This window comes from Camelus dromedarius, chromosome 23, assembly GCF_036321535.1.
Source record: "Camelus dromedarius isolate mCamDro1 chromosome 23, mCamDro1.pat, whole genome shotgun sequence".
Lineage (NCBI taxonomy): Eukaryota > Metazoa > Chordata > Mammalia > Artiodactyla > Camelidae > Camelus > Camelus dromedarius.
This window is the reverse complement of record NC_087458.1, coordinates 2,503,670-2,512,647: the sequence shown is the minus strand read 5'-3', so window position 1 is coordinate 2,512,647 and position 8,978 is coordinate 2,503,670. Positions and strand designations below refer to the sequence as shown.

At 48.2% G+C, this 8,978-nt stretch overlaps 1 protein-coding gene and 1 long non-coding RNA gene across 8 annotated transcripts in view; one reads left to right on the top strand and one right to left on the bottom strand.

Moving 5' to 3' along the window:
- Positions 1–4,049: 4,049 nt before the first annotated feature.
- On the bottom strand, positions 4,050–8,212 carry LOC135318957 (uncharacterized). Its single transcript, XR_010377427.1, has 2 exons — positions 8,107–8,212; positions 4,050–7,059 (listed from the first exon to the last, which is right to left on the bottom strand). It is a non-coding gene; the product is annotated as an uncharacterized LOC135318957 (long non-coding RNA).
- An 89-nt stretch (positions 8,213–8,301) lies between these two features.
- The window catches only part of KIAA0513 (KIAA0513 ortholog), a 54,304-nt gene continuing 53,627 nt past the window's right edge, over positions 8,302–8,978 (top strand). For 5 of the 7 annotated variants that reach the window (XM_031436584.2, XM_031436582.2, XM_031436585.2 and 2 more), the window contains exon 1: positions 8,302–8,552. The gene's annotated coding sequence lies outside the window, so the exon portion shown is untranslated. The remainder of the gene's footprint in view (positions 8,553–8,978) is intronic. The other 2 variants (XM_031436587.2, XM_064477674.1) reach the window with 2 other exon arrangements.

Below are 8,978 nucleotides of genomic sequence, written 5' to 3'. Positions count from 1 at the left end.
ATCCAGTAGAAATGGAATGACGTTTAACAGTGGGGAACTGAAAGCAGCTTTTTTGCCCCTTTCCTGTTCTCCCACTTCTGTTCCCCTCTAACCTGGAGGGAACCTAATTATAGGAATGAGACCACTAAGCAGTTTAAAGTAACTCCTGGCTTGTGCTCTCCCAAATGCACATCACACCTCGTCTAACCTGCTGATTCTTTTCCTAGATCAAAAGAAGTAAGAAGGACGAATCAAGTAGTTAAAGAGCGATTAGCTCTGTACCCTCAGCGCCCCCTTAACAACCCTGCAGCAGGTCACACAGGCGAGATAACGTCTGAAGAGTCAGCCAGTCTGCACACAACGGAGAACGACTCAGAACCCAAACCCCTGCCTCCACAATTCACTGAGATTCTTCATCTCCCCACCCAACCCCTCTTCCCCTTTAAAAACTGTCATGGACTAAAGCAGAATCTTTGGAGGTGCTCTCTGGACACAAGTCCACCTTCTCTTCAGATTGCCATCTTTTCTGATTAAAGTACCTTTCCTTTCTATTGACACTTGCTTCTTGGTCACTGGCCATGAGTGGCCAGCAGCCAAGTGTGAGTTCAGTAACGTAACCACGAGGAAAACATCAGACAGACCCACATTTAGGCATCTCTTACAAAATACCTGACCATCTCAGACGGTCAAGATCATCAAAAGCAAGGGAAGTCCGAGACATTGTAATAGTATAGAGGAGCCTTTGGAGACCTGATGTCTAAATGTAATGCATCTTGGATAGGACCTGGAATGTAAAGAGGATATTAAGGAAAACTTGAAGAAATGTTCATAAAGTGGGTTAGTAACAATGTACCAATTGGCTTATTAGCTGTGACAAATGCACGACAGGAATGTACGGCATTAACAACCAAGGAACTTGGGGGTGGGATATACAGGGACTCCTGTACTGTCTCTGCAAGTTTTCTTAAATCTAAAACTATTCTAAAATTTAAGATTTTTTTTTTTAAAGATGTATTCTTGTGGTTCAGGATTTGACCCACAGGGGATAGTCTAGTGGGATTTTCTCAGAGGAGGAAGAATATTGGATAACCATTCACTTAAATTACTATCTTTTCCCTTGATTCCTCTACAGGTTAAGTTGTTCTAATAAAGCATCCTGTAACTTCCTGTAGCAATTTTGTTCCTTTGCTGAGTAAGTACAGACTACAATTGTAGATGGGGAGAAAGTGGTAATTTAAGGCTAAAGACACATCTTCTTAAAACACTTAGGCAAGTTCTTTCTTGTATCTGAGCCAATAGTCTTCACAAGCAAAATGTATGGTATATTAATGACAAGTGTATTCGTGAATGAGATCGTTTTACTCAATACTGGGTCTGTGCCTGGTTACTTTTGTCAATAGTAATATAATATATAACACTATGTAAACATTTTCCGCACTGCCTACTTGAAATTTCCCAAAGGGCTGTTTCTCCATGCATATTCTCCATGAACATTCACATTCTCATGCTGCACCCTCCTCTTGGCTTATTTTTCATTTGCCCAAGATCTGGCCCCACCCAACAGCCTATATGCTTAAGTGCTGGGAAGCCTCCCTCCATACAACGTACTGGGTGGGAACACAGCCCCACCCATCAGCAGACTTCCTAAGCCCACAGCTGCCTCTAGACATGCCCCTACGCATGCTCACCAGAGGGCCAGGACCCAGCTCCAGCCAGCAGTGGGCAGGCACCAACCCCTCCTGCCAGGAAACCTGCGTAAGACTCTAGTCCAGCCTCACCCACCAGGGGGCAGATACCAGAAGTAAGAAAACAACAGTCCTACAGCCTGAGGAAGGAGTCTGTGAAGGCAGGCCAGACTTTGCCCTGGGACCAGCTGGGCCCTGGCTTTTGGGTCAGCAGAGGAGAGTGCACTGCTGTGATGTATAAGACATCTCGTGCAAAGGGCCACTTCTCCAAGGCTGAGAAATGTAACTAACATATAACAATACAGATAAAAATTTAGCCAAAATGAGGTGAGAGAGGAACATGTTCCAGGCAAAGGCACAAGATAAAACCCTAGAAGAAGAAATAAGTGATGAGGAGACAGGCAATCTACCTAAGAAAAGAGTTCACAGTAATGACTGAGAAGATAATCAGAGAACCTTGGAGGAGAATAGATGCACAGAGTGAAGTTTTCAGCAAAGAGTTAGAAAATATAACGAACACCCAAGTAGAGTTGAAGAATACAATCACCAAAATGAACAATACACTAGAAGGAACCAAGAATAGACTAAATGAGGCAGAAGACTGGATCAGTGAACTCGAAGACAGATCAGTGGAAATCACTACCACAGAATAGAAAAAAGAATGTAAAGAAATAAGGAAAGTTAGAGGCCTCTGGGACAACATGAAGCACACTAATATTCTCCTCATAGGGGTCCCAGAAAGGGAAGATAGAAAGGACCTGAGAAAACATTCAGAGAGATAATAGCTGAAAACTTCCCTAACTCGGGAAAGGAAACAGTCACCCAAGTCCAGGAAGCAGAGAGAGTTCCATTCAGGATTAACCCAAAGAGGAGCACACTGAGGCACAAAGTCATCAAGTTGACAAAAATTAAACATAAGGAGAAAATATGAAAACCAGCAAGAGAAAAGCAACAAGTAACATATAAGGGAACTCCCATAAGGTTGTCAGCTAATTTTTCAGCAGAAACTCCACAGGCCAGAAGAGGGTGGCACAACATACTTAAAGTGCTGAAAAGGAAAACCCACAGCCAAGAATACTCCACCCAGCAGGACTCTCGTCCAGATGGGATGGAGAAGGCAAAAGCTTCATAGGTGAGCAAAAGCTACAAGAACTCAGAACCGCCAAGTCAGCTCTACAGCAAACGTTAAAGGAACGCCTCTAGGTAGAAAAGGAAAAGGTACAACTAGAAACAAGAAAAGTAATAGTGAGAGGAGGAGGGTATGAATGCAGGGCATCTAAAATGCATTTGAAATTAAGAGATCAGCAACTTGAAACAATCATGTGCATAGACAGACTTCCACACCAAAACCTCATGGTAACCACAAACCAAAAAGCTGTAATAGATATACACATAAAAAAGAAAGAGGAATCCAAACGTAACTCTATAGTCATCAAACCACAAAAGAAGAGAAAAACAGAATAGAAAAAGGCCTAAAAAACCAAACCCATAACAGTTAACAAAATGGCACTTGTCAATTTGTTCAACTCTTTGCAGAGCAAGATAGCACTGTGAATCACAAAAATATAGGTGCACCTACCCTTTGACCCAGCAGTTCCACTCAGGAATTTATCCTACAGACTCACCCATGTACACAAAGATGTTTGCACTTGAGTATTTACAGTAGTATGTTTGTAGAAGCAAAAAACTGCATCACCCTATCTGCTGTCAATATATTAAATAAAGGGTGTTACGGGTATTACTAAGTCTATGGTGTGAAATTGTGTGTTAGTGTGAAAAAGAAGTGGGGGGATGTATACGCTTATACGTACACAGGATATCCTGGAAACATGCAAGGGAGAGGTCTGTAACTTAAGTTTTTAAACCATGTACCCATTTTTAAATACATAAAAATTAAAAATAAATGAGATGACTCAATAAAACAATTGGCAAAACACTTGAACAGGTAGTTCACAAAAGAATATCCAACACATGAAAGAGGGCTCATTTTCATGAGTCATCAGGGAAATGCAAACTTAAACCACAATGAAATACTCTTGACACACCCACCAGAATGACTCCCATGAAAAAACACCAAGGGTTGGCAAGTTTACGGAGTAACTAGGATTTCCATTCCCTGCTTCGCCGGTGGTGGGAATGTGACTGTTAGACCGCCACGGACAACTGTGAGGAGTATCTGCTGGACCAAAAGACTTGGGCTAGAATGTTCACACGGTATTACCCACAACAGCCCCACCCTGCAAACAACCTAAATCTCCACGAACAGCAGAATGAACAGTGGTGCACCCATTCAATGAAACACTGTGCGGGAGGAACGAACGTGCTCCACACAACAGAACAAATAAATCTCACAAATGTGATGTTGGGTGAAAGAAGACACAAAGGTACACACTATATGATTTTATTAATAAAATGCTCAAAATTGGGCAAAACTGATCTTTGGTGCAGGAAGACAGGGCGGGGCAGTGGTTAGCACAGAGTGGGGATGTTAGGGTCCTAGTAACAGTCTACTTCTTGATCTGGGTGCTGGTTGTACTGTGTTCACTTGGTAAAAATTCATCCAGCCATGTCCACTTGTGATCTGTAGGCTCTACTTCAAGTAAACAGTGGGTGAAAAAGAGACACTTCCAAGGGTTGCACAATGGAAAATGCGAAATTCCTTCAGAAGGGAGTTTGGGTTGTTTCTTGTTTTTTTCCCCACCAAGTTTGAGGTGTCAACTGCATCAGCCAGGGAGGAAAGCCACCAGGCTGCAAAGCCACACCCCAAAGCTGAATGATGTGTGCCTGAATTCCTTTGCACTGGGCCACCTCACCTCCAGCTGTGGGGAAGGGTCTGCTGGGGCCACGGGGCCGTGCTTGGCGGGGAGAGTGCATGGCTAGGGGACATGTCTGGAGCTTCAGTGAGTGCAGAGCTCTGGGCGTGGTGCCTGCATCCCCTGGGTATCCCAAGCTTGCTCCCGTGTCCTTCTTGTCTCGGATACATCTCCCTCCCTGGCCCCCTGTCTAAAATTTCTCCCTCTCTCCCATTCCTGCAACATTTCACTTCCCCCTCTCTGCTTTGTTCCTTGTCCCAGCTCATCCTCTGTCTTTCACCTACTTATCCTATCGTTTATCCCTCACTGCAGTGCAAGCCTCAGGAAAGGCAGGGAGTTTTGCTGGTCTTGTTCCCTGGCGAGATGTAGGCACTCGATGACTACTCATTGAATGTGTGAATGAACACGCTCTGGTCGGCCCCATTCTCAGAGGAAGAAACGGGCCCAAGGGGTTTCAGTAGTGCGCGGCAGGTCACACAGCTGGGGGTGGGTGCCTCACAGACTCGCTTCGCCCTCCCGTCCCTGTGACAGTGGCATGATACTTTTGTACAGCTGAGAAAAGAGGCTCAGAGTAAAGTGATCGCCCCAAAGAAGCAGAGCACAGCCAGCCTCCAGACCTCACTCTGCCTGGTTCTGAAGATCCTGCTTTTTGTCCTTAACACCCTCACTCTCTAAGGAGCCAGAGGCCATCCCCTCTACCATCCCAGCTCTCTACCAAGTCCCGAAGGCAGGCTGGGATGTGACTCCCCTGCTTCTGCTGCCAGGACCCGATCCACCGAGTGGCCTGGAAGCAAGTCCCTGCCCATTTGCGCTCTGACTCCAATAACTCAGTCCTCTTCTTGTCCTCCACTCTCCCCTCCATCCTTATCTTAAACCTATATTGGTTCATTCAACAAGTATTTAATGATTACTCTCGGCTTGGCACCATGTTAGGTGCTGCAAACATAAGTGAGCAAAACCAGACAAAGTTCTCTGCCTGTTACGGAGCTCAGAGCTTAACTGAACAAATACGTGTACAGTTACAAACTGGGGTGCTCCTCTAAAGGGGAAGGACGTGTGCGGTGAGGGAGTATACCTGGGAATCTGACCTGGTCTACGGGTCAGACAGAAGGCTTCCCTTAGGATGTGATATGTGAAGGACACGTGGGGATTTGATGAGTAAGGAATGCAGGGGATGAAGGACGAGAGTTCCAGACAAAGGGGTGGGTGGGGAGGCCCTATGGTGGAAAGCAGCATGGACTGTTTGAAGTTCCGTAAGGAGCCCAGTGCAGTGGGCGTCGGGGGAGTGGCTGGAGACCAGGCTGGAGACCAGCGTGGAAGGGTTCAGGTCATGGAAGTTCCCAACAACCATAAGAGGGAGTCTGGCCACATCTGATGGCAGTGGGAAACCACTGGAGAGTCTGATCACATTTGTGGTTTTAGAAGGTCATTCCAGCTGCTTACTAGAGAACAGACTGGAGAAGGGCAAGGATAAATGCAGGGAAATGTCAGCTAATAAATGCTGATGGAGGAACCGAATTACAACACTCAACATTTTGCAAACATCATCGCATTATCATTAATGGATGCTAAACCACTGGGTGAAAGTTCATTGGAAAATAGGATATTTACATAATCTTGAAGCATCTTCCCCACAGATAACTGATTACTTCCAAAGGGAAAGAAGTACCTTTGCAATGGAGAAACATATCACCATCTCAACCTTTGGTTAAATAAAGTGTCAGGAATAATGAGACAAACTGATGTTTGTGCCTCATGGTAGGATGCACGGAGGACACACATCTGTTACACGGCACCGCTACCCAAAATATGTGACCTGATTCTACACAGGAGCAGGCTGAAAAACATAACTGAGACACACAACACCAGCCTGGACTCTAAATACATGTCCATGTCTTGAAGGACGAAAAAGCTGAAAACTACTCCAGATTAAAGGACACTTACTTTGAAGTTGAAGGAAGAGATCTCAAGCCAAGGAAAAGGCAGTCTCTAGAAGCTGGAAAAGGCAAGGAAATCATTCTGTCCTGAATGTTTCCCAGGCCCAAAGTCAAGTTCACTGCTCTGTGGTTTGCAGAACTTACTTTCTTCTTTTTAAAAATGGCCATGTCATCTGCCTCTCTCCAACGATTTGGCAAGTTCAGTAGATCTGTTATGAGATATGGAGAGACAGCATCCATAGGACTCTCTTGAAGAGAAATGGTATTTCCCCCAGTGGAGTCTTGCCCTGAATGAGCTCTCATTTTCCAGTTTTCCTGAGTAGCTGGTATCACCAGAGTCAGAGTAAGGCTGCAAGACTCCATGCCTGGAACCAACTTCACTTGCTGAACCGAGGGAGGATTTCCTCCAGCTGCAGATGCAATTCTTTGTCCCTGTAAAATCTTCAGGATGGGCTTTTATTCTGCTGGACACAGGGCATAACTTCACTTCACAGGGACCAAGGGCATGCCCACCTGTCTGTAGTGCCCACAGAAGGAAATGAACACCACGTTCACTCCTTCCCTTCCTGAGTTCCCACCAACCTTGAAACACCGAGAGATCCAGTTGCTCACACATGATGGCTACACCAAGCTGGTCAAGCGAATCTGGAATGGACCAGAAGCAGCTGTGGTTTTGAAGGCCCCATGACTCTCATGGAACTGCACTCCCAGCTTTTCCCTTCAGGTTGTTCCCTTAAACTTTTCCAAACAAGTCTAAAGTGCAATAGGCCATCTCCCCAGGGACAAGCAGCTCCATGCTTGGGGCACAGGAAAGACACTCGATCATCAGTCCATATGTCATCTTTTCTCCTAAGTTGCAGGATGCCAGTTCCTCCTACATAACTCCTAGGACTTCAGAGAACCCCGTTTTCTAAAATTGACACTCTGCCCTAGTTCAGATACCAGGGCATTTATTTAAAGGTAGACCTTTATTATTTCATACAGGCAACCACCAGAAGGAACACTATAGCTCTGCAGTGTTGCTCTGAAAATGTCTTTAAATAATCAGTTCTCTATTTTGCTAGGTGCTGGAACCAAGTTCGCCATAACCCTAAAATTATTGGGAGAGAGTGTGTGTCACTTTATGTTCCTATACTTGCTCTAAAACTGAAAAAGCTTTCATAGGAGACACATATTTTTCACCTTTTGTGGGGTTTTTTTTTTTTGCTTGTTTTTTAAAGAAAAACCGAAACCGGATGGCCTGAATGTTGTGTTTATTGCATTTGGTGAAAAGATGCTGACTGGCCTAGAACTTTTGGAGCAGAAAGTGGACTCTATCAGCTTTTAAGACGCCCCCTTTCAAAAAAGCATGTTGCCCTTCTGTTCCGTATATCCTTGCCTGCCTTGTTTTACAGGTATTTTCGTTAATGTCAAGACTTCATCCTAACTCTGGAGGAGGCGAGCAGGAAATGTGAAACGGCATCCTTGTTCTAAAGGTGCGGACACCTGGGCGGGGACGCAATCAGAATCAGGCTGTATTTCCTGGCTCCTTGCAGGGGCTCCCCACACCTTCCCACCCAAATCACCGAACCACTCACTCATGTGCTCGCGGAACGGCCTGCCCCACCCAGCTCTTCCCTGCCCGGGAGAACACCCTCGTTTTGAGCAGATCCAGGAAACGGGTTCCCGGGACCTTCTGCTACAGCAACCCACCAGAAGTCCCCACGCGTGCTCCTGGGGGCTGGGGGCCGGGGGCCGAGGGCCGAGACATCCCGCCGAGGGGCGGCCCTCGCGCGGGGGAACCCGGGCCCTAGCAGAGACCGCCGGAAACGAGCGGCCGCCCCGCCCCTTCACGTGACGCGACTCCCGGGCCGCCCTGCGCCTGCGCAGACGGGGCCGTGTTTGGGGGCCGGGCACGGCTGCTGACTGACAGCTCGCGCGGGCCGGCGCCTCTGAAGGACCCGGCTCTGGGGCCGGCGCAGTGGCCGCGCCACCGAGCCCGACCGCGTCGGTTCGCTCCCCGGTCCCCGCGGCCGGCCGGCCCCCGCCGCGGTGAGAAGGGTCCCGCCGGCCCCCGTGAGGGGAGGGCGTGTCCAGGTTCTCCTGGCCGCGCGAGGGCTCTCCGAGGGGCGACAGCTGGAGCGCCCGGAGACCGGCGGGTGAGGGGCCGTGGAGTGGGTGGGGGTCGGGAGATCAGGGCTTTCTGCGGGGCCCGCGCGTGCCGGGGCTGAGGAGATGGGAAGGGGGGCCCGGAGCCCACGGTGTGGGGAGCAGCGCGATGCCTGAGTGGCGGGGCTGGACAAGGTGTCCCCAACCCCCGGTGGCTGACTATGTCGCCAGGTGGCTTTGGGATGGAGCTGGTTCCTCAGTTTGGGGGAGGAAGAACCCCCCCTCCCCCGACTCCTGGAGGGCATGCCGGGGAGGGGTGCCTGGGACTGGGCGGGGAGAGACGTTTGCCAAGTTGTGCTGTGTGTCGCGTTTTAAGTTTGCTGCCTCTCTGCTCCTGGGGTGGCAGCGGGTGGGGGGGAAGGTGTGGGGACCAGGGAGAAGGGGCGCTGCCTGTGCCTTCCCAGGGCCCCCTCCAC